Below are 25,870 nucleotides of genomic sequence, written 5' to 3'. Positions count from 1 at the left end.
GAGTCTTGCTCTGTCGCCCAGGCTGGAGTGCAGTGGCGCGATCTGGGCTCACTGCAAGCTCTTTAGCCAGAATGTTCTCGATCTCCTAACCTCGTGATCCGCCCGCCTCAGACTCCCAAAGTGCTGGGATTACAGGCGTGAGCCACCGCGCCCAGCCAATCTTGGAGATTTTTAGGTGGAGCTCATTGCATTCTATAGTTGATGTAACAAGACTCTACTGATGGACATTTGGTGTTTCCAATCTTGTGCCACTTCAAACAATGATGGAGTGAATATGTTTGCATGTACATCATTTTGTGCATGTATCTATAAATTCACATAAGTGGAATTGCTTGATTACAGGGTATTTGCATTATGGTATTGATAGACTTTACATGAAAAAATTTGATGCTGGGGATACTGGGACCAGCTCTGTTTTAGGAAGGTCCTTTTGGAGTCAATGGGATGATGGGCAGGAGGAGAAGAGGCAAGGTTGGAGAGTGCTGTGATTAAACCAGGTGAGACTGATAAGGGGAAATAGAGTGAAGGACAAGGATGGAAGAGATACAAGTAACTGATCAGATGTTACTAATAACATAGCAGAGGAGAAATCAAAGACAACTTGAATATGCAGAGCCCCACGATGGGGATAGATTAACCAAGAAATAGTAGGTGTAGCTTTTAGCAGATTCTTAAAAAAAAAAAAAAAAAAGCAACAACAACAGAAGTGTGTCTGCTTAGGTAGAAAAGCGAAAAGCAAACACACCACCACATTAGGACCTCTAGAGCAGAAAGGAAACTGATACTCAAAAAAGGGGATATCTCCTATTGTCCCCTGGGGATAAGTTGATGAGACCCCGTGTGGTTACAGACAAGAGAAAAGGTTAAGAGCGTGAATGTTAGAGTTTTTGAGTTTGGAAGCAGCTTATGAGTTGCATTAATAATCAGTTTAGGTTTTCAGCTGGAACCAACCATCATCACATTTCAGTGGCTTAACACAATAGGTTATTTCTAGCTCATATCACCATCCAATGCAGGCTGATGAAGGGGTTCTGCACAAAGCAGTTGGTTAGAATCCTGTATTCTTCCATATTCAGGTTCTATCCTTTCTAAGTCCTCAGAATCATCTCCATTCAGTCATTGAATAGGAAAAGAGAGAATCATGTATGGGCAGGAACTGGAAATGACGTATGTCACTTCTATCCACTTTCTATGGGTCAGAATTCAGTCAGATGGCTGCATCTAACTTCACGGGAGGGAAAGTGGCATCTTGTTGTGTGCCCAGGAGGAAAAAAAGAAATGTCTGATGAACACCTAGCCAACTTCTACTTCCAAAACTGTGAGTCCCGGGCAAATTATTGAACATCTCAGAGGCTCAGTTTTCCCACTGGTAAAATGGGAATAATGGTACTCTTACCTCATAAGTAGGATTCTTGTGAGAATTAGTTTATGTATGTATGTCATCCACTTAGCCTGCCATAAGTAGATGAATGACCATTGTAGTGAATATATGGACACATTCATAGCATGGGTTATTTGGTTGTGACCCTATGAGAGCAATTGTGGTGGTTTTCCCAGCCTTTCTCTGCCCACTCCAGGTCTACGCAGAGAGAGGAAAGCTCAGTCTGTTTATGACTGACCTACACCATTCTGGCCCCAAAGTAGATTTATTTTCTTGAAATAAATCATTTGGTTTGGCTGACTCCATGGATCAAATGCATGAGATTATTTCCAAATCTCACTATGCCTGGTCCATGTAGACAGAGCCATAACCTCTGCCAGACAGCTCTGCTCATAGCATATGCAGGCTGCAGAATGATTCTTGTTCATTCTTTCATGTTATTCCCACACTTCAGAAGTCTGGAGGGAAGCTGAATGTTTGCTGTTCTGGGATCATTTGAAGCCGGGCATGCAAAGAGTTTCGAGTCACTTTCAAGTCTGCCCGTAGGAAATCTTTCTTGGCAACCAGACAACTAGAATTAGTTATTAAAGGCATGTCAAATGAATAAAGACACCTCTGTGAGGAAAACCGCAAGAGCAGTTACTTTTTCTAATATGAATAGGAGGCTAATATCAAATCACCTTTAATTTTCCACTCTTTCTTTGCTCTTTCGATAGTAGGTCACATCTAATAATACAGAAACAGTGGAAAACCATTTCTGTTTTCATCTATCACTACATATGCCCACTGCAGATGTGTGTCTTAAAAACCAGGGTCTGGAATTTAAATGAGTACCTGTACACTGACAAGGCTGTTTCCTCCAGGAATGTTCTGCTGGGTGCCAAGCTTGTGTTGCCCTTATGGGCTGTGAGAAGTTAATCCATGAGACAGAATAAAGCATGGTCTTGTCTCTATACCATACACCCCACAGAGCCCAGGACACAGCATTTGCTGAAAGGCAAGGATGACCTTGAAGACCTAGCCACCATGTTCCACAAGGACCAGGGAAGAAAAGCCGTGGGAAGGCATTTTGTAAACACAAGGCTGCCTTCCAGATATGAGTTCCCAAAGGCCTGGTGAACTCTCTTTTCCATGTGGCCTATATTTAGGGTCACTATGGATAGATGTGTGGATGGGGGGAGTTGGTGACCAACAGGGAGTGCTGTTTAGTGGTGAGGAGACTCCAGAATCTGGGGCATCGCCTAGGTTCAAACCCTGGTGCTGCTGTGTTTTGTTGTTATAATGGGCTAGCTGCTCTGTTTTCTGGGCCTCAGTTGCCTCATCTATAGAATGGGGACAATAATGTCTACCTCATATGGTTGTTGTAAGGATTAAATGAAATAATTCTTATGAAGCATTTAGAACAAATGTGTGGCATCAAGTAAGCTCTCAATGAATGTTGACTATTTTCACTAGTGTTATCAGCAATAATATTAGAGTTACCAATGGGGAAAGGATCCTTGGTTGGATGGGTTGCACACACTCAAGCTATATGGACTTAAGATGGAAGGGAATTTAGTTGTTTTAGGGAAACAAATTAATTTCCCTCTCAAGTGTAGCCACCTTGAAAGCTCTTCTGTTGGGTAGACACGACTTGAGGCTTCATGGTAAAATGGGGAAACTGCCTCCACACAAAAGCCCTCCCAGGCAGGCAGTTTCATATTCTGGAAACGGAGGTTTTCACTGAAGATCAGAAATACAGAAACCATTTGTCTTTATCAGTTCAGGCTGCTACAACAGAATACCATAAACTGGGTGGTTTAAACAACAAACACTTGTTTCTCACAGTTTTGGAAGCTAGGAAGTCCAAGATCAAGGCACCAGCACCTCCAGATGGTGAGGGTCCTCTTCCTGGAGAGAAGACAGATGGCTTTCTTTTCTCTGTGTCCTCAAATGACTCTAGTCTCTTTCTCTTCTTGTAAGGTCACTAGTGCCATCATGGGAGCTCTATCCTCATGACCTCATTTAAACCGAATCACCTCCCAAAGGCCCCACCTCCTAATATCATCCTATTTGGAATTAGGGTTTCAACATATGAATTTCGGGGGATAGAAATGTGCGGTCCATAATACCATTTAACTGACCACACTTACTCCAACCTTCTAGAAATTAACCCCCCATCAACTGAGTTCCTCAACAGGTGGGGCTCCCTGGATAAGTCTTCTGTTAAGAGTTTTACTTGTCTAAGAAATTTGCATACCTTTTTAACTTTTAAAGGCTGAGGGGTCATTTTCCAGTATTTGCCCCTGGACCCAAGTGTAGGCCAACCTTGTGGCTTACCTGGCCCTGGTCCTCACCTTCAGGGTAACCCTTCCTTCTCCCTAGTAGCTTCAGGCCAGGGTGTGGCTCTCCTGCTTCTTTTCTATTGACATTGAAGGTGGATCTTCCACGGATTTTGGATCCACACCAGGTGGCTTCTCTGAGGTTTCTGGGTTTGTTCTGGGAGAACCGAGATTGGTTGTGCCACACAGTGCCTTAATTTATGGGTATAAATCAGGAGACAGGCAAGAGACTAGCATGCTGTCTGCAGGCAGTTAGCAAAGTAGCCAGGGAATTCAAGACAGAACTCTTAGCCTTTTTTGTCCTTGTGGTCTCCATCTTGGATAGTTTTAGACGCAATCACTGTTTAACTGACCAATCAACATTGTGGCCTCAATTTTGTGCATCAGTTTCTTGATCAAAATGTGAATTAAATGAGAACAAGTGATTATTATTATTTTTTTGCTTGTTTGTATTCTCTTCTTTTTTCAAAAAAGAGATCTATTTTAAGGTGGCTAATTTATCCATGTAGAACTCCAAATGAAAATGGCAATGGAAAACTTCACTTTGATACTGGGATATGGCTGTCTGTTTGAATGTTTGCCTTTGTGAATCAAAGCAAGCAGTTGATTGCATTTGATTGACTGGACTTTTTTTTTTTTTTTTCTAACTACTTGTGGTGCTCTAGAAACACAGTCTAAGGCCTTTGGCAGAGGATGGAGCCTGCGGAGCCTGTGTGTGCACACGTGTGCACGTGTGTGCATGTGTGTGTAGAGAGTGGCGTGTAAAGAATCACTGGTGAAACAGAGAATGAAAAAGCAGAAGTGCCTGAGTGCCTGCTCTGTGCCAGGTGCTTTCTTGCATTTAGCCCAAACCAAGGAGGCAGATATTATTAGCATTGCATATGAGGAAACTGAGGTCAAGGAAGGCAAGATAGTTTGTTGAAGCTCTAGTACCAAGTAAGAGGAAGAACTGTGGCTCCAAATCTGTCTGTCTGACTCAGAAGGCTGATCTCTTTTCACTTTGAGGAGGGAGGTGGGAGAAAGAGAGGAAGAGAGCCAGAGGAGGTACAAATATGGAGAGAAAAAAGAGAGACTACCCCAGGGACAGGGTCTAAAAAATCAATACATAATGAAGCCTGAGCCAAGGTGCTAACTCTGCCCCTGAGTGATCTGACTTGCAGACACTTTATAATTTGGCTCTCTTCTCATCCCCAGCCCCCATCCTTCCCATCTTCCCTTTCTCATTTTGCCTGGGGGAGGCCTGACCTGCCATGGTGATGCTGGAGTCTGGGGCTCCTCCATCTGGAACTGGGCTCTCACGGTGGTGGTGGGGAGGCCAGGACTCTGCTTAGGGGCCATTGCCGGGGCAGGAGGAAACTCCCTCAGCCTCTGTCTTGAGCTGGGTCACCTGTGGGAGGGTGCCCAGGGCCCAAAGGTGAAGGAGGGCTGGTGCGGCTTCTTTGCCCAGGGCTGACCACTCCCAGCATCTCAGGCTAGCAGCCACTCAGCACCATCTGCCTCATTTCCTGCGCTTCCTCTTAGTGAGTGGCAGCTGGGACTCTTGGCTGCAGGCAGTTCTCCTGAACCGGTCACCAGGGCTCAGGACGAGCCATCCAGATGCAGCTGTGACAGTGTGGCTTTCGTCTTCATCACAGTTGACCCTGTGGGAGGAAAGTCCCCTTTCTCCCACTTCAGCCCACATCTCTCTTCCCAGAGCAGCAAACTGTCACCCAGGAGGGGCTGCCGCTTCCCCGGTCGTGGGAACCTCTGCAGAACCTCCTCTCCTGGGCACTCCTGAGTGAAGAGCCAAGCCAGGGTAAGCCTGGGCATATAAGGCCTCAATTTTAGATTAGATTCCCAAATTTAATTTCCTATTCCTTAATTTAATTCTGCATTTTAGTTCTGTTTTTATTATTTACATGGGTTCCCTTTAATGATTCCAAATTGCTGCTGCCCTCTAGCAGTGTTTTGTCTTAGGTTAACGTCTTGAAAACCGATCAGCATTGGAGTTTATTCCGCACTGGGTTTAGTTATTTTCTGAAACGAAGCACAATTAAATTAGAAGAATGAACATGCTCTTTAGAGGATTAATTCATAATAAGCAGGCCATGTGCTACAGCTCACAGCAGAAAGGGCACAAGGATCGAAAGCTGTTTTTTCTGCCTAAATATGAAAAGTACATTCTGCAGAGCAGAACAAATCAGCTAATGACATCCAGAGCGCTGGCCAGCCCCAGAGCGGCATGGAGCTGGCATCTTGAGTTAGCGCAATCCCCACCGACGCTGCTGCCTACCTTTCCTCCCCGAGAAGGCTGGGAGTGGGCAATTTGCCTGGCTCCTCTCTCCTCAGCACAGCTGATAGAAGCCACTGTGGGCCTCCTAAATTCTACCCCCAAGAAGCCCCAAACTCCACAGCCCGTGGCTTCACAAGCTTCATCCTCAGAGCTTCCTACAGCCCATTAACTCATTCATTCTTTCATCCAAGGAATATTTTACTAGCTCTTGCTATATACCAGGCATCCATGGAATGGCCCACCCTCGGGACACATCAGTGAAGAAAACATGCAAAGACCCCTGCCCTATTGGAAGTTATTCTTGAGCAGGCAGAGACAATAATAAATGGTAAAAATAATAAGTAAATTATGTATTACATTAGAAGATGAGTGCTAAGGAGCAGAGGGGTTGAGAGTGGGGTGTGTGTGTGTGTGTGCACGCGCGCCTGTGTGCTTTGCAATTTTTAATAGGATGGGTCATGGTAGGCTCATGGGGAAGGTTTCAATTGAGCAAAGACTTGAAGGAAGTGAGAAAGTGAGTCATTTTCAAGCATGTCATCCAGGTCAAGCCTGTTTCAGAAGAAACAACTATAGCCAAAGCCCTAAGGTAGGAGTGTGGCTGGTGAGTTCAGGAAGGATGGGGCCAGTGGGGGCTGAATGGAGGGAGTGAGTGGGAGATGAGGGGGACCCCATCAAGTAGGGCCTTGGCTTTTGCTCTGAGAGAACTGAAAGTCAGGGCAGGGTTTTGAGCGGAGGCAGGACATGGTCTTTTACTAAAGGATCTCTGGCTGCTGGCTGAGAGCAGACTTTATGGGGGCCAAGTAGATGGAAGGATGGAAGATGGGAGACCTGTCAGAAGGTTCACAGCTTAGGTCTCTGAAACTCCAGCCCCAGGTTTTCCCATACCATGTTCCCCGAACCCCCTCAAAGATCGGAGCTCAGGCCTCAGAACCAGGCACAGAGGCTTAGAGTCTCCTACAGTCACCTTTCTCCCAGAAGGATCAGCATATTGTGTTTTCTTTTTTTTTTTTAAACAGCCAGAACTCGCACACGGTGAGGATGTCCAGACCATTATTCCTTGATTGGCCCTAGAAACCCCTCTGCAGCCCCTCCCAATCTCTCCCACTGACCCATGGACCAGAAGACTGGATTTTGCAATGGAAGGGAAATTGCAGGCAGCAGACAGCTCTGCACTGTCCCTTTGGCTTTCCTCAGGCACCTCTGAGAGGGAGACAGCCTCTCAGCCAAGTACCCAACAAGGGACATGAGAAGGCTTCTGCTGTGCAACTGCCAGAGAAACAGGGGACAGATCAAAGCAGGAGAGGACCAACATCTGCGGTAACCAAAGCAAGGACAAGGTATGAACACACTGAATGAATAAATAAGCAGATGAGTGATTGATGGGTGGGGGAATGAATGATTAATGCATAAATGAATGATTGATGAATAAACAAATGGATGGCCTGGAGCTGGCTCCTGCTCCCTGTTCTTTGGGTATCTTCTCTCCTGGGAACTGAAGATTAAAGATTCTCCCGTGACCTTCCCCTCTGGTGTTCCCTGCTGGAGTTGGGATTACACCTGCTTCTGAGCCCAGAGGTGGGGGAGGCTTTGGCGTAGGATCAGTGGCCCAAGGCTGCAGGGATGTGCTGGAGGAAGGAGGCTGGAAGCAATTGGGGCTGGTCTGGAAGACCACTGGGCAGCTTGTAGGTTCTGAGGGAGGAGAGCTCCAAGGATCTGGGAGGAGAGAAAGGTGTGTTGGGAAGAGGGGAAAAGGAGTGGTTTAGTTTTTCCTTCCTGGTTCCACCTTGGACATTCTGCAGATGCTGGGCCTTGGGTTGGTCTCATTCTAGGGCCTGTAAAGATACAGAAGTCTGTCTCAATGGAGCATTTGAATGTATTATCCCAAAAGGCAGGAAGATTTTGGTAATCAAAATTGTCAGAAGCTTCCCCAAAAGGGGCAGGCTGGTGAAGACTCCAGGTCAGGCCCAGGCACTGGTACCACCCAGATGCTTGATGTGCCCCCACTTCCAGAAGCCTGTCTCCCAGTGTGGCCAGATCCCTGTGCCTCTAGGGGAGAAGTACCCTACTGGGGGAGGGTTTGAGAAAGCAATGTTTAAAGACCCTGGGTCACACGGCTCCACTTCATTTTGGAGGAGCATCTTACCTGGGGATTCCCATAGAATGGAGTTTGGGGCCAAAAGACTGCTCCTAAAGAGTACATGTACACAGTCCACTTTATATTCTAGACTTTGATAATCATAATCAAAATGGCTTCCATTTATTGAGTGCTTACCAAGAGCTGGATGTTGGGTTAAGAGTTTTGGCTAGGCAAGGTGGCTCATGCCTGTAATCCCAGCACTTTGGGAGGCTGAGGTGGGCAGATCACCTGAGGTCAAGAGTTCGCGACCAGCCTGGCCAACATGGTGAAACCCCATCTCTACTAAAAATACCAAAATTAGCCACACCTGGTGGCGGGCACCTGTAATCCCAGCTACTCAAGAGGCTGAGGTGGGAGAATCACTTGAACCTGGGAGGTGGAGGTTGCAGCGAGCCAAGATTATGCCATTGCACTCCAGCCTGGTGACAGAGCAAGACGGAGAAAAAGAGTTTTGCATTCTGACCAGCGTGGTGGCTCACGCCTGTAATCCCAGCTTTGGGAAGCCAAGACGGGCAGATCACCTAATATCAGAAGTTCGAGACCAGCCTGGCCAACACAGTGAAACCCGTCTCTACTAAAAATACAAAACTTAGCCAGGCGTGGTGGCAGGCACCTATAATCCCAGCTACTCAGGAAGCTGAAGCAGGAGAATCGCTTGAACCCAGGAGGCAGAGGTTGCAGTGAGCCGAGATCGTGCCACTGCAGTCCAGCCTGGGTGACAGAGCGAGACTCTGTCTAAAATAAAAATGTTTTGTATTTGCACATCATTCAATTATCTTATGAACCCTGGGATGTCCCTCATTTTACAGATGAAACTGAGGTGCAGAGAGGCTAAATGACTTGCTGGTAAGTGGTAGAACCAGAACTGAACTCAGATGGATGATGGCCATTTGAAGTTGAGAACTGAAGGAACTTTTCCTGAGGTCCTACTCTAGCAACTGTGCTGAGCTTTCGCTCCTCTAGAACAGAGATTCTTAACCTTTTGGGGGCTGCAGACCCCTTCAAGCAAGTGATAAGAGTGTCCAGCCTCTTCCTCGAAAATGTACACTTTGCATTTTGCACAAGTGCATTTTCCAGGCAATTTTGGGGGTCCACACAGGCCTCCTGAACTCTGTTTTAGGTATTCACTTTCTGCAGTGATTGTTTTCCTTTCTCATAACCCTGAGGGCACAGGGCAACCCTCAGAGGGCCCCCAAAATCACCTCAGTAGGGAATGGAATCAGACAGGACAGGTTAATCAATGAAAGCTCACCTCATGCTCCTTCCATAATTGCATTCCTGCCTTTTCATCCTAACAGCCAGCACTTAGGTTAATTACATTCCAATAAGGCTCCCAGGTCTGGGGCCTCTGAAGCCTGCCCTGGAACCTGTTGACATGCCATCTGCTTCCAGAGGGATTCTGGAGACCAAGGCAGCCTTTTAAAATTCTTCTCAGTTTTCTTTGCTATAAGAGAGACAAAGGACCCTGTAACAGATCTCATCCAAAATCCAACTTTCTTAACCCACCCACATCAGCCCTGAAGCTATGGAGGATTCTTTGGTCCCAGGCTGTCTTGCTGAAGTCAAAACAGTAGCACCTGTTATTCCAAGTCGATGACCTTTGGAAATACCTGGCTTGGAGCGAGGTGGCCACAAATTGACAGGGCCGGTTGGGGAGAACCAGCTCAGGGCCGGAGAATCAAAAGCTTAGGAGCTCCCTCAGGGGCTGGGTATTGTGCCGCCTCAAACACTGCCAGCTTCAGTCATTTATTCATAAGATTTATTGGAACCTCCCGAAAGGGTATCTACTCTTTGCAAAGAAAACCCACAATACAAGGAAATAGAAGATAATACACATTATAATATATATTAGGATTATATTATATATAATAATGTATAGGAATATATGTTATTCGCATATATTATATGTAATATATTCTATATATATTCCATATAATTGATATATTGCACAGATATATATGTAATATTCCAGAAATATAACTTCGTCTAATGCAGGTCCATGCATTCTCCAGGCACAGTGAAGTTCACACGATTAACAGAGAAAGTGCAGGGTTCATGGTGATTTGAGTTTCACTGTTTCCCAAATAGAGATGGCTCCACTGCTTGCCCCCACCAAAGGAATGAGGTATAAAATGGAGAGGTCTGGTGTTTGTTATATGACTTACAGATGCCCCCTCCCCCACCACGGCCCCGGACACTTCTTTCCTGCAAAGAAAAGTTTCCTCTGGGACTCTTTATTCTCCTGGGTTTGAACCCCAAGAAGCCCTCCACAAGCCCAGCTCCCTTGGCCTGCATCCACAGGGCTGAGGGCTGATTTTCTCATCCTTGCCGAGACCGCTGCTCAGAGGAAATGGCTTGTTTTGAGATGGAAACTTTCTTGCTGCATGAAGGAGAAGAGATGGAGTTTGGCCCACGATGCCATGAGTATTCTTGGGTGGTTAATCCCCGCTCCAACATTGTAATCCTTGTGGGTGAGCTGTGGTTTAGCAGAAAGAGCGTCGATTTTCAGGAAGGCAGGCCAGTGTTTGAATCCTCGCTCTGCCAGTCATGAGCTGTGTGCCACTGGGAAAGTCACTTCACCTCCTTGCATCGCAGTTTTTTCTCCTGTGTGTGGAGTGGGGAGGGAGGGAGATTTACTTTACAAGGTTCAAATTGAAGAGAGAAGCAGGCCATGGTGCCTGGCATACTCTATACATGATTTTCTTTCTTTCTTTTCCTGAACGAAGGCACAAACTTATAAAGCACTTTGCAGATGTCAGAAGGTACTATTAGGTTTTTCTTTATCAGTGCACTTCAGCCTCGTCACCCTCCCACCCCATTCCAGTCTTCCTTCTCTTAACCTCTCCCCCTACCGACAGCAGGTAGTCTACTCCAGATCATAGCTGCAGGCTTCTCCCTGCAAATCTCACTACCAGGTTTAGCATCCCTCCTAGGCTTCAGAGCAGCCACCAGTGTGGCCTCAGAAATGGAGATGCCCACAGACAGGTCAATTTCTCCATCCCTGTCCCTCCTGGTTTAACAGCAGGGTCCTAACATCCAAGCCTGTTAGGGCTGCCTCACACTTACTGTGGAGAGGGAGACTGCAGACTTTTCATGGCACGGGGTGGGTTATAAATGGGCATCAGCCTCCTGGGGCTGAGCCGGAATCAGTGGGTGGGAGTGTGATGCTGACTCCCCTCACTTCATTTGACCACGGCCATTGTGGGAATCACCACCATCATGCTCACTCTTGCTGCCAGCATCCAGCACCCAAGTCAGAGCTGTCTGAGCCTCAGGGAGCTAACCCCTAAGACACAGCGACCAAACTCTAAAGAGGACCCCAGACCTACCTTTTTTGGGTAGATTTTGCACACTTACAGGTGGGGTATTTTAAATGGAATCTTGAAGGTAAGGGTGTGGTTGAGGCAGGGGGTGGGGGTGGTAAGGGGATAAGAGGAGGAGAGAAGGGGTCAAATAGGCCAGAGGAGATTAGGGATTTAATTAAACTGCCTGTTTGAGTAAGGGCTTTTAGGTGCAAAGCTGCTTTGCATGATAATGGCAGTTTATCTGAATTCCATTCTACTGAAGGAAGCTTCTTTTACACTTAATTACTGTGGCTCTTAAGCCTGGCTTTTCCTTAATGCCCATCCCCAGGGTAAGGAGGGAAGCTTACCTCTTAGCTTCAGTCATGCTGGCCACTGTCACAGACAGACCCCTCGTCATCCATGCCTGTAAGAGGTCTGTCCACGAAGCAGGCAATAGCTAAGTGAATGGAAGGCCTTTAGGATCACCTAGCAAAGTCAGGTCTGGCTTAAGAGGGTGACCCCTGAAGTCCTTTGATAGGGTTCCCCAGCCAGCAGGGGCAGCTGAGAATGGCTCTGGGCTTAGGTTTCTGTGACTTGCCTTGGGGTCTCCGCTCCCAGAAACCCCAAACACCAAACAGGACCAACATTCCCCTGGTAGGTTCCTGCTGCTTGCTGAACAGCAGCGCTGGACAAGCACAGGTGTGGTTGTTTAAGTGAGCTTGGTAGGGTCTGGACCAGAGGGAGACTCCCTGGTTGACTTGTCTGGGCAGCCTGCATCTTTGGTGGTGAAAGTGACTGCTTTTCAGGCAGAAGGACAGCATTCAGTACTCATCAGGACAAAAGGCGGAGTAGATGGAAAGCCTGGCAGAGGGAGAAGAGAGCCCTGATACAGAGAGGGGGAAGCCAAGGGAGATGGAGACTCCAGCACACGAGCAGGGTAGGAAAGAGTTAAAGGGTTTGGGAACTCCTGTTTCCAATCACTTGTCAGCCAGCTTTGCTCTCAGCCTTATCAGCAGGGATAGGGCCGCGCAGGGAGAGGCTCTGAGCGCTCTCATTTCCAAGCTCTTCCCAGACTCCAAGCTCTCAGTGTTCTCATTACCTTCTAAGGGCTCCTGGCTCAGTCTGGGGTGAGGGCCACGGGGAGGGGGCTGGAAACCCAAACAGATTTAATGGAGTAGAGTGCGAGTTACTAAATACAGCCTGGGGTTGGTGGTGAGGCTGTCGAATCTCAGCAGTAAACCTTCAGAATCCAACTGTCCCTCCTCCTCTCCCCTAGCACAGGCTGTGTCTTCGCTTCCATTCAACTAGAGCTAAAACTCTTTAATGTTCTTCCCTTTTACAGTTACCCCGAGTCAGAAATCTTCATTGTGTATTTGTGCAGTTACTTTTGGAACTCAAGTGAAGGACTTTACATGTCAAGTAAAGATGTCTTGGTAAGACTTGACTCATGTTAGCCTTTTGGGAGACAGTTTTAGTTCTGCCATCTCATGGGCTTGCTACCTACCTGTTTTAACCATTAGGTAATTTGATAAACCTACTTTCTATATCTTCATTCAAGTTATTAGTTTAAAAGATGTTGCCTGGGAGAGGGCTGAGGGCAGAACCGTTGGTCATGCCAATATAGATTGTCCTCTAGACCTTGACATAAACCCATGGTCAATATTTTTGGGGTGTGGATACTGTTATTAAACCAGCTACTAATTCCTCGTACTGTGCGTCTCTAATTTATAATCCACCAAGGATCCAGAAGGCTGCTATGAGAAAAGGTATTAGGTTGGTGCAAAAGTAATTGTTTATTTTCGAAGAAAGTAATGACAAAAACCGCAATTACTTTTACACCAACCTAATAAAAGTTAAAAGCACCTTTCTATAATCCAATACACTTGGTCCCATGAATCTCCCTAATTTGCCATTCTTGCGACCCTGCTAAAGAAGAAAGTAAAGTTTACATGGTATTTTGCAGTAGAAAAGAGATGTTATGAATTCAAATATAAGCATCATAACCACATTTTTGTAAGGAGCAAGAGTTGCCTGCCAAGAAGAACAGTGGTATGCATGATGGGGATGCCAGGGAGCTGGGTCTTTAAAAGAGACTGACTGGCCAGGCATGGTGGCTCATCCCTGTAATTCCAGCACTTTGGGAGGCCAAGGTGGGCGGATCACAAGGTCAAGAGATCGAGACCAACCTGGCCAACATGGTGAAACCCTGTCTCTACTAAAAATACAAAAATTAGCTGGGTGTGGTGGCACGTGCCTGTAGTCCCAGCTATTTGGGAGACTAAGGCAGAAGAATCGCTTGAACCCAGGAGGCAGAGGTTGCAGTGAGCTGAATCACGCCATTGTACTCTAGCCTGGCAACAGAGTGAGACTCCATCTCAAAAAAAAAAAAAAAAAGAACTGACCTAGGAAAGAAATGGGGAGTGAATGGGGATTTAAGTTAATCAAGAGAAGAGATTGGGACACTAGTTTGTAGGAAATGTGCTAATTATTTGGGGGGCACAGGGTTCTGTCCTGTGACTGCAAGAATAGACCTTGGGCAAGAACCGAGAGTATCCCCTTATGTACAAGCCACAAGGCCTCAGTTCTTCCAGGTCTGGAAACTTCAGAGGTTCTGAACACAGGCTGTTTGGTGCCTCCACGCCCCTGCTCATGCTGCTTCATCTGGAATCCCTTTCCTTGCTGCCCACCTGGTGAACATCTGCTCATCCTTCCTTTTCATTGCAAGTCTGATATCCTATAACAAGTCTTCCCTGCCTCCTCCTCCCCTCCAGTTCCAGACTTCCCAGGTAGAGTTCACTACTCCCACTGTGACCTTTTGTTCCCTGTATAGACTTCTGCATTTGCGCCAAAATCATTTTATTACATAGAGGCTAAAGACACAGAGTTTGAAGTTCAGAAGACTTAGCTATTTAGCTGTGACTTTGCCTCTTGCGATAACCTTTCTAAATCTCAGTGTCCTCATTTGTAAAGTTGGGATAATAATAAATACCCACTAGGACTGGCCTGAAGAGTCAATAGAAAATGAACACAAAGCTCTGTATTAGTTACCTATTGCTGCATGGCAAATTACCCTAAAATCTAGTGGCTTAAACCAATAATAAACACTGTTTTCTGTCTGTGGGTCAGGAATTTGGGAGCAGCTTAGCTGGGTGGTTCTGCCTCGTGAGGATGCAGTCGTGATGTTAGATGGGACTACAGTTATCTGAAGGCTTGTCTGTGGCTGGAGGTACTGTTTCCAAGATGACTCAGTCACATGGCTATGGGCAGAAGGTTTCAATTCCTCGCTGGCTATTGGTGGGCAGCCTCAGTTCCTCTCCATGTGGACCTTCCCACAGGATAGAGCTTCCTGAGTATCTTCACCACATGGCATCTGGAGTCCCCTAGAGTGAATGATCCAAGAGAGAGCAAGGTGGAAGCCGCATTGTCATTTATGTCCTGGTCTCAGAAGTCATGTACTGTTGTTTCCATAGATCCTATCATTTATACCAGCCCTAGTCAACGTGGAAGGGCACTACACAAGCATGTGAATTTCAGGAGAAGATCATTGTGGGCTATTTTAGAGGCTGTCTACTACAACTATTTAGCTCAATGTTTATCAAAAGCATATCATATGCAGGGTGCAGTGGTGTGTGCCTGTAGTCCCAGCTACTCAAGAGGCTGACACAGGAGGGTTGCTTGAGCCAAGCAGTTTGAGGGTATAGTGAACTATGATCACACCTTTGTATGGTCATTGCTCTCCAGCTTGGGTATCTTAGTGAGATGTTGTCACTAAAAGAAAAAGCATTTCATAAGGGCTTAATAAACAGTAGCTGCTATTATTAATCCATACATTTGTATTCTCTGCTAGAAAATAAACCCTTTGAGGTCATAGATCATGTCTTGGGCCTGTTTGTACCTCAAGTCCCTAGTGTAGTGTCAAGCATACTGATAGGTCTATACTAAATGCTGATGGAGAATACGTGAATGAAGGCTTAGAGAGGGCTAGTCTGGTGGCAGGCTCAGAGTGAATGGGGAGAGAATTCACACCCAGATGTTAAATAGGATTCTGTAATTCAGGTGCTTATCTGGAATTGCCAAAGTGTGTAGAATCAGGATCTGAGAGTTCCTCATATTTTCATGCTCGAGTACCAAGGACATTTGATATCAAAACAGTAGGCAGGGCAAGGGTAACTCTTATGATTCTCTTTAGAAAACAAGCCCTGAGCAGAAATTTGGCAGGGAGCAATGGTCCCATGATCTAAAGAGTGACCCCACTAATGTCTAATTCTCTGGGCCAAGGCAGACATGGGAAGTTCTTGATATTTTTGTCGTACTCAAACTCCTATCTTGATGACACTACTGTCCTTCTACCGGGCAGAACAATTTCCCTTTCTAAGAGATTCTGATGCACATTTCTTAGAGTTAATTAAGAAGTGAACAGAGGGTTTCATGTCAGAGGCCCGCCCTGCTACTGCCACCCTTTATGCAGGAGAGGGTTTGAGTCTGTGAGGTAACCGATACTCTAGGTGAGATTGAGTTTCCAGACGTCTAGCTCACATTGGAAACCTTGCCCCTGCCCCTGGGCTCGAAAGTTCACCAATTGTCCCCTTTCCACAGACAGAGCCCTCTGTCCTTACCAGTGCTGTACTTTTTTTGCCCCAGTTTCCAACAAGGAGTCACTCCTATGAGGCTGCAGCTCCAGGAGCCTCAGAGAAAAAGACGAATGGAAGAGCAGGTGTCTTCTCAGAGATTCTCCCATGTAGATCACATTCCCACTTGCCAGAGGTTCCATTTTTTCCCAGTTCCTTGAAATCCCAAACAAGTGACTTTAGTTGTCTTTTTCTCCCTTTCTTAAAGCCAAGGCAATACAGGGGAAAATCTTTTCCTATCACGGTGGAAGGAGCTTGCACTGAATAATATTTTGCCTGTGGATAACAAAAAAGAAGATTGAGACATGCAAATTGTAGATGGGACAGAACTATAGGAGACATATGATATTTGTATTGCCTCTAAACCAAACCAGAAGCAGGCATGGTGGTCTGCACCTGCAATCCCAGCTACTTGAGTGGCTGAGGTGGGAGGATCGCTTGACCTCAGGATTGAAGGCTGCAGTGAGCTCTGATTGCGCCACTGTACTCCAGTCTGGGTGACAGAGTGAGACCCCATCTTGAAAAAATGAAAGGAGAAATAAACAAAACCAGGTCACCACAAGGAAATGTGAAAGGAAATTTAAAATGCTTGTTGATTGAAATAAAAAAAAAAAATACAATAACTGAGTCTGAAGGAAATAGTGATATGTCAAGGATCATTGTAATTCAAGGCAACTGGACTCTGGAATGACCCTCATCTTGAAAGAGCTTTTTAAATGGTATTTATTTCACTTTCCATTAGGATTTAACCAGAAAGAGAACATTTTTAATAGAGGCAGCATTGCGAAACGTGGCCAGTGGGAGAGTTGGGGTCTTGTGTGTATGAGGAATTCTTTGGGGCGTAGGACTAAGGCAATAGAGCTGGACCAATACAACTCTCTTGGTTTTCAAATTCCACCTCTATGTAGCTATGGAAAGAATTGTGTCATTCTTGGTAGAAAACCCAGCCCAAGTGTTCCCCTGGAGATGAAAACACAGAATAAGAATTTTAAGAAACCATTTTTTGGGGGAGTCAAAAGAATGTTAATGAGACAATTGATTAAGTTATACAAAGAAGTTAAAAATAAAATAAATACTACGTCCAGTGGAAATATTTCACTTGCTCCCCTAAAAACCCACCCCAAAACATAACATTGAGCTTTCAGAGGAGAAGCAGGGAGTGGGACACAGAAAGAAACCAATGAGAGGACAGCATGGAAACCACACTGAGGAAACAGAACTTTTAACCAACGATTATTAGAAAAATAACAGCAATCATTGATTAAACAAATTATGGTTCTAGGAAAAGGGGCACAAAACAGTCAACCTTGGGAAGACTGCCATGTTGGGTAAGCACTGAGCTTTAGGGATGACAGCTCTCATTTCCTGTGCAATTAAGAACATTGTTCTTTGGGTCATCTCAGTTGACAATCACTTTTTGAGTGCACACTATATGCCAAGCTCTGTGTTAGATATTGGGGCTATAACACCTATGTATCTTTGTAGATATGCTCCCTGCCTTACACAAATGCCCAGGGTATGGTGAATGTGATAAGGCATAATAATAGCTAAAATGTATTGAGCACTCGCTGTGTTTTAAACACTGTACAAGCACTGTAATCCACTATGAGAACAGAACTATATGGTTTTGGTCACATTTGTATCTCCATTGCTTGGCACATAGGTATTCAATAAATATATTTTAAAAATCCTTGCAACAACTCTATGAGGAGGTATCATTATTACTCCCATTTTACAGATGAGAAGACTGAGGTCCAAAGAGATTAAGCACTTGTTTGGTGCTATTGTTAGGAAGCCATGGGACAAGGATTTGAACCCAGGAAACCCTGCAAAACACTACACAATGCTGCCCCTTGATAAGTACATGAGTAATCAAAATGCAAGACAGAAGGTAGAAAGCACTCCAAGGGAGATTCAAACAAACTGCCTTGGAAGTTCTAACCTCTGGCAAGGAAAGGGGACAGTAAGAAGGGAAGGATCCTTGGAAGAGATGGCATTTGAGTTGGGTCTTAAATGTGGGTGAGATTTCCTCAAGGGGGTACAAGGGGAAGCATCTTTAAGATAAAGGAAAGTCAGGAACCAGCACTCAGAACTGGATAAGCGAAAGGTATATTTGAAGACTTTTACACTTCCAGTTTGCTGCGGAAGTAGCCCTCCTCCATGGCAGCAGCAGGAGATTATCTGGAGTGGGTCAGAAGCAGTAAGGAGCAGGGCTTCTCGTGCTGTCACCGCACAAGGGTTGCCTGGTGATTCAGCAGGTCCGTGGCGTGGCCCCTGGTGATGCCAAGGCAGCTGGTCTTGGACCACACTTGGAGCAGCTGGGTTCTAGAGGGCCTTGCTTTTCTGGCTGAAGGGTGTAGACTTTATTTGGTAAGCATAGGGCTGCACAGATGGATTTTTAAGCAGGAAAATAAGGCTTTAGAAAGATGGCTTGGTGGTAGTGGTATAAGATGCCCTGGAGAAAGTTGGGCTTTGGTTTCTTTAGCTCCTAACTTATAACTCTCAAAGCTCAGAATACTGATTCAGTCAGGGCCCACACAGGAAAACAGAAACCAAAGAGATGATTAACAGAGATCTTTTAGCCCTTGAAGTTGCATTGTCACTTATTCACCAGCGCTGCCTAGAAACTGTTCTTTTCCCCTCCTCCAAGGCCAGCCAGAAGCAAAATTTGTCCTTAGTCTCTAGTGGTTAGAAAAAGAGAGGACATGTTGCCTTGACTTTGGGCTATCCTGATGGGTCTGTTCAGGTTCAAACTGGGCCCATCACTCAGCTCACTCTGGATCACTTTTTCATGACTGGTAGATCTGCTTGGGGAATGAAAAATGCTGTGAATATCAGCCTGAAAAAAAATATCATCAGGAAATTAAATCTGTGGCTTAAAAAATCCCACACTGCTTTCTGGCTCTGGTCTGTCTCCCAACTGGGATCTCTCCCTCGGCATGGAGGCCTCCTTCCGGCCTCCTCCCCCTCCTCTGGTTCTCCCACCCTCTCTCTTCCCCCTCACAGCCTCCCCTCCTCCCCTCTTCTCTTTCTTATCCTATAGGACCTCTGGCCTGCCTTTTTTCTTCTCTCTGGGCTCCTCCCTGGTGGCTTCAAGCTTCCCTTCCTGTCTCCAGGCTTCTAGCTATTCCCCAGCTCCACGGAAGCATCTGTCTGTCTCTCTTTCACTTCCCATCAGGGAGTCCTAAATGCTGAATAGGCCCTTCAGACCAGGCCCTGAAGGGGACTTGGCTGGGGCAGTAGGGGGTGGGGGGTGCTGGGGACCTGCTGAGGCCATACAGAAGCCCATTGATAGGCAGCCCTTCCACACAGACAACCCAGTCCAGTCTCCATGGCTCCAGTGGAGAGAGGCGTCCCTTGAGGTGGTGGCCAACATCCCGGCCACCATGAATGACCTCAGTGTCTTCGGTGGGCAGGGGGACCTTCATTCTGTAGCCTCCAAATCCTTCAGGCCAATCAGTCCCACCATGGGTGTGAATGTATTCATCTTGAAAATAATTTGTCAGTACATCTCCATCAGTGGTGCTGATTTCATTAATTGGAAGAATTAGCTCTTTGTGGCCAATGGAAGAATATGGAGCCAAAACACACGGAATACTTTTCCCCAGTGACCCAGAGACCCTTGGACGAACTCCTGGGTGCCATGAAAATGGATCGTTTTGCAGAAAGAATACCATTGGATGTTTATTTAACATCACTCTCCATCCCCCCAAAAAGACCTTCAAAATGCTCTCACATCTGGCTGCTTTTCTTCCCTCACTTTTTTTGTGCAGAGCCAGGGCAGGGAGGAAACTTCATCAGTCTGAAAACATCCAGCAGCAAAGTGTAAATTAAATGTGCAGGGAGGCCAGGGGAAGGGGAGTCTTACATTCTGGGGGTGGAGTAAGAAGACTGTGTCCTCACCCCTACTCCATACTGGCAGAGCCGGTTTTTACCCTGTGTCTCCCGTTAGGAGCTGTGTGACCTTGGGCAAGACACTTAACCCTTCTGAGCCTCTGTTTCCTTCTGGTAAAATAGGGAAATAAGCACACACGGGGCTGTTGGAGGGCAAAAGGGAATAATGTATGTAGAGTGTATGGCACATAGACACTTGATTGATGGTAGCTACTATTGTGGTTGCTGGGATCAAAACCAGAACAGAATCCCAACTGTTTCCATGCCTCAGAGACTCACCATTGCTGGCCCCATTCGGGGAGACAGATGGGCAAAAGTAAGTCCTATGGGAGGAGACAGATGGACAAAAAAGGGTGATCAAGGGGATCGGATAGACTGATAGGTCGATGGGGTAACAGGCGGATGGAACATCCCATGGGGAAGGCGGATTTATGACAACCCAAAAGAGACCTTGAGAGACGGTGTCCCATGGGAGGGGCAGATGGATGAGGGTCCAACAGGGGAGACAGAGAGATGACAGACCAAAGAGGAAGACAGATGGATGGCAATTTCATATGGGGGGTGGGCAACCCTGTGATTGGGGGGAACAGATGGACAATATGCTGACGATGAAGCCTGGGCTTCCTGTTTAGTCTCTATTCCTCAGACCTGGACATCCCTGAATTCTTAATAACCTTGAGGCTCTGTGAGGATGAGAGAGAGAGACAGACAGAGAGAGAGAACTTCACACGGCCTGAGAAGACATGAAGCATCAGGGTCAGTCTGGCCTCTGTTCCTCCATCCTCCCACAGCCCCTCCCTGGGTGGCCCCACAGATAAAGGCTCAGCCATGATGATGATGAGGAGGAGGAGGAGGAGGAGGGACAAAACTGCTTTTGGAAAGAAAGAGAAAATAAAAACTAGCTAAAAGTTTTATTTATTTAAAATAAAGGCTCAGTTATGCTTGACTGTAAACACGCAGGCCCATCCCTCCCTCCCTGGTTCTTCTTGTGGCAGAGGGCTTGGACCACACAGTGAGCTGGGGGCAGGAGGCAGAGGGAAGGCCAGTGTAGGCCGGGGGAAGGGGTGGGACTAGGGTGCCCCAGGTGTGGGGAGGGGACAGGGGCTGTGGAATTTAGTGACCTGCTGAGCACGGCTCGGTTGGGCTGGCTAGACCCTCTGGCCCTGTCTCCTAGACCTTCAGCACATACCATCAACAGTCCATATGGCTTCAGCCACACTTGCAGCACAACATGGGGAGGCCACAACATGGGGGTGCCAGGGAGATGCACACACACACACAGGTGTGCAGGCCTTTCTCTCAACTCTGTCTCCATCTCTTGGTCAGAGATAGCACAGTGGGGTCCTCAGGGAGGTGGGCCCAACTCCAGCTGTGAGTCACATCTTCTATTTGAACTAGAAATCCTACCTGCCTTTTGTCTTCTTTCTTGCAGGTTCCACCTGAATTCCTTCCATGTTTTTCAGCGACTGAACCGTTTGGGTGGCCTGGAAGAGCCTGTGAGCTCCCTAGAGAAAGGAGACAGTGTGGATGGAGAAGAATCTGGAGTAGAGACAAGTCTGGGGACCCTGCCTTTCAAGTCTTTTGTGTGAGGGCTGCGTTGGTGGCCCAACTAGCCAGGGAAAGGCTATGGTATGCGGGGTCAGGCGGGAGTAGGCAGGAAATGTTTGTGATAAGAGGCTTTGCCTCTTGCAAGCTCCTCTGGTTTCCAGACCCAGCTGCAGGATAAGGGCCCAGGAGCTGAGCAGGAAGCCTCAGAGGAGGCTGCTGCAGGAGCCAGCCCTTGGGATTTCAGCAGGCAGAGTTGCAATCAGAGGCCCCTGGGGGCTCTGAAGACCATGCCTGGGGATAGAAACGACCCTGGGAACCCAGCCAGGGCTGCCTTCCTTTGGGATCAGGAATTTCAATCATACTTCAGAGGGCCAAATCAATCCCTTAAGAAAAGTAAAACAAAACAAACCCCAGCTTTGTTAATCCAAGTTGCTGAGAGGGTGGAGCAGGTGGGAACTACAGACTTGCCCCCCCCCAGGGATTTCATGCCCTGGATTGGTCCCAGTTGGAGCCATTCATTAATGTTAACCAGTAGAAATGGAAAATGGAAGGGTATACTGACAAAAGACCAGGCTGGAAGCTCTGAGAAGGAATCCGTTCCAAGAGGATCAGCTGCTGAGGATAAATAGAGTCATCGAACAGCGAACAGCGTGTCATGCAGGCATTTGCAAAGTTTGGTGCTCCTTAGATTTCCAGTGTCTCCTCTTTGCCCAAGGCCCAGTGACTCCACCATCTGTGGTTGACTTGGCCAGCTCACAAAGGAGCAAGATGCTGCTGCACAGGAACACCCCCGTGAGCGGAGATGAGGCTGCAGGCCACTTGCTATTGTACCAGCGCTCCTTCTTAAGGATTAGCAGCTTCTATCTATCCCTGGAGGCTACACTGTAAATGCCTGTGTAATGCTAATTTGTGGTTGGCAGATTGATTGGGAAGGAGCAGGACAATGGCAAGGGCAAGAGGAGGCTGAGCTCCCTCCTCCAACTAGTGTAATGATGTGCGTGCATGCTGTGTGTGTGTGTATGTGGGTGTCTTCTGGGAGAAATGTAGCAACAAGCCCACAGAAAAGATGATTATTCAAAGAGAGGAAGAAGATTTACTCACCGATGCCCAGAATCTGAAAGACATGCTGGAGTGGAGAGATGGGAGTCTATGAAGCACAAATCCAGGGAGATTTTTTGATGGGAGTAAGTGACGCCCCATCACTCTTACCATATTCTATTCATTAGAACCAAGTCCCTAAGTCCTGCCCACACTTAGAGGAAGGGATTACATGGGAGGCAAGAATCACTGAGAGCCATTTCAGAAACTGCCTACACTTAGAAAAACACTGAAAAAGCTCCCGGCTGAGGACCTGGCACATAGCACGTGCTCAAGGAATTGTTACTTGGACCAACGACTCTTCTAGGATGTGAGCTTGGTTTTCCCACAGTGGCCTGGGTCTCTGCTGTCCCATCTTTATTCCTGTTGGTTCTGCTGGGATTTCTCCAAAGGCTTTTCCCTCTGATACTGGGAGGTTTGTGACTAGGCTCGCTGCGTGTGGGGCGGCAGACAGGATAGACGCTAACTTCCACTCCTGCTGTCTTCTGAACAGCCTCTTGACGACCATGTGTGGTCTTGCTTTGTGGTCAGTGTACAGATATTTTAATTTCCTGCTCACCTGCTCAGAGGAGGATCTGATTTCTTCTTGCATTTATTTTTCTCTCCAGCAGCCTGTGGACAGGTATTTCTGTCTGACCATCTGGTAGCCATTCACCTTTATGGTGGCGTGAGAAAGGAATCAATTTCACTTGTTTCTTTAGTAATATCTGCCTCTTCTGACAGCAAGTTACCTTTATCACCTCTTAAAATTCTTACTATGTTGGACCTTCTGGTACCTTGGGGACTCTTTCAATCCCCTAACTTTGTGCAACTGCATCTCCCTCTTTGGTTTAACCTCTCAGGCCTTTCTTTTTGCACCACGGTTTAATACATTCCGTATATACTTCTAAGTCTGCTGGTACCTCTCCCCACCCACTGCCTGCTGAGAGTGACGGATTCTTCCTGACTAGACCAAGTCTAAAGTAATCACAAAACAATCAACTGAAGGATCAAAGCTGGCCCCTGCCCTCATCCTGCCCCTCTGCAGACCTCTTGAGGCCTTTTGTCTAATTGTGGTGGGTAATTTGGACAGGGCAAAAAATGGGGAAGATAGAGCAAATTTCTGGACAAGAATGAGGGGAGAGGTGAGTGGAGCTTCTTCATCTTCCTCTGGTTTTGTGTCCTGGGTGTCTCCAGGGTCCACTGTCTCCTCTGAGACTCCTAGAAAGTGAGGAGCCATGGATTGGTATCCTACTAACAGATGGGACATCAGAGGCCTCTGGTAAGGAGTATAAGCTCAGCTCACCATGCTCTTTTGTGTTTTTGCTGGAAGAAGTGTTGAAAAAAGGAGTGGTTATACACTGGCCTATCTAGCCATAGAATACAAACACTTAGGGTGAGCGCCAGGGAATGCCTTTTCTGAAAATGGTGCTGCATGGAATGGATGATTAATTCCCTGGTTAAAATGAAGCCAGACTATCTTTCAGAGTCTTAAACCTGCTCCCAATACCCTCCACATACTAGTTTCTAATTGGTTAATGAATATAGTCACGATTTCTAGGGCCTGGTGCTCCAGTGTAGTGGTCAAGAGTGTGCACTCCTATTTACAATAGCAAAGACATAGAACCAACCCAAATGCCCATCGATGATAGACTGGATAAAGAAAATATGGTATATATACCATGGAATACTATGCAGCCATAAGAAGGAATGAGATCATGTTCTTTGCAGGGATATGGATGAAGCTGGAAGCCATCATCCTCAGCAAACTAACACAGGAATAGAAAACCAAACACAACATGTTCTCACGCATAAGTGGGAGCTGAACAATGAGAACACATGGACACAGGGCGGGGAACATCACACACCAAGGCCTGTCTGGTGTGGGGAGGGGAGGGAGAGCATCAGGACAAATAGCTAATGAATGCAGGGCTTAAAACCTAGATGACAGGTTGATAGGTGCAGCAAACCACTATGGCACACACATACCTATGTAACAAACCTGTACCTTCTGTACATGTATCCCAGAACTTAAAATAAAAATTAAAAAAAATTACCCTGGAAAAAGAAAAGAGTGTGTACTCTGGTTAGAAAGGCTTTGATTTAGGTCCCAGCTCCTTTACTTACTAGCTATCCTTAGCTATCCTCTCAAAAATGTCACTTTTCTCATCTGTAAAATGGCTATGTGAGGGTTTCTGTTTTCATAAGTTTGTTATAAGAGTTACATGAAGTAATAAATAAGAGATAATAAGTAAGTAAATGCATAGAGCGTCTAGTGTGTAGTAAACCCTCAAAGTCTGTTATGTCTTATTATCTCTGCCCCTAAGACTTTCCAGCAGCTGAAGCCTCAAATTTTGGAGCTTACCATCTCTGCTGCACATCTTTCTTCCCCCTCCCTTCAATGTTGAGCTGCCACAGTAATTGCATTGGATTACCCTCACCCCAATCTCTCTCCTAGACATCCTGTCCCTGGGACCTTGGCCCCACTCCCTGCACCCCTGCTCCACGCTTTTCTCTGGAGTGTGAGTCAGTCTCCAAGTCCAGTTAGTATATCTCTGTGGAGTGTCCTCTGGGGGCTGAGGGACAGTCCGGCTGGGAGGTCTACTCCTTATCATGGATGACCTCGTTGTGAACCTTCCTGAGGCAGTGGGGAGAAATGTAAAACATTCAGACAAGTTGTTATTTGTCATCCCTCTCACCCACCCCTAAAAAGTTAACAGCATTTAACTCCCTCTCTAAAACACAGAGTTTAGTCAAAACCCTTTTTGTCTATAGACATAGAGTGAACGTTTAATTTGGCTCTGGAAGCTGTGCTGAAGAAACCACTCGGGAGGCCAGAGGGGATGTCTGTGGTCGGTCAGATCTCTCTATGTGAGAGGGGGTTAGACACGGAGACAGGGAGGAGTCAGTGTGGTCTGAGGCTCCACGGTGATCCAAGGCTGTGTCCACAGTGGCTCCAGGACGGAAGCTTCCTTGGTTTCTGCAGGACACCCCGGCAAAGCAGTGCCCCAAGAACAGAGTGTCATCTTTTTCATTTGGAAACTGAGACAGTGCTCTCCCATGTAACAGAACTCCCCCACTCTGTCCTCTCCGAGCCCCATCTCAGGAGCTTTTTGGCATGGATATTAAGGCCTGGGATGGGTAGTTTTTTCAGAGAAGATGAATCATCTGCATACTTTCTTCAGAGGGAACTGGGCTTTCAAAACCTAAATCTCTCATGTGATGTAAATAGTGAAGCTGAAGGCCAGGATGTCAGGGTGTTAGGAAGGTTGGCCATGCTAGGAAAGCAGGAGTGCTGAGTTAGTGGACGGAGGTGGATTTTGATGAG

General features: G+C 46.6%; 1 non-coding gene across 1 annotated transcript in view; it reads left to right on the top strand.

The window, feature by feature from the left end:
* The window catches only part of LOC103220410 (uncharacterized), a 55,146-nt gene extending 30,340 nt beyond the window's left edge, over window positions 1-24,806 (top strand). Inside the window, exons 2-4 of the transcript XR_012095269.1 lie at window positions 6,991-7,311; window positions 12,738-12,828; window positions 21,350-24,806. This is a non-coding gene — a transcript (uncharacterized protein). The remainder of the gene's footprint in view (window positions 1-6,990; window positions 7,312-12,737; window positions 12,829-21,349) is intronic.
* Window positions 24,807-25,870: the final 1,064 nt, after the last annotated feature.

Source organism: Chlorocebus sabaeus, chromosome 14 (assembly GCF_047675955.1).
Source record: "Chlorocebus sabaeus isolate Y175 chromosome 14, mChlSab1.0.hap1, whole genome shotgun sequence".
In the NCBI taxonomy this organism is placed as follows: domain Eukaryota; kingdom Metazoa; phylum Chordata; class Mammalia; order Primates; family Cercopithecidae; genus Chlorocebus; species Chlorocebus sabaeus.
Note: the sequence above shows the minus strand (reverse complement) of the source record. Positions and strands in the feature narration are given on the sequence as shown.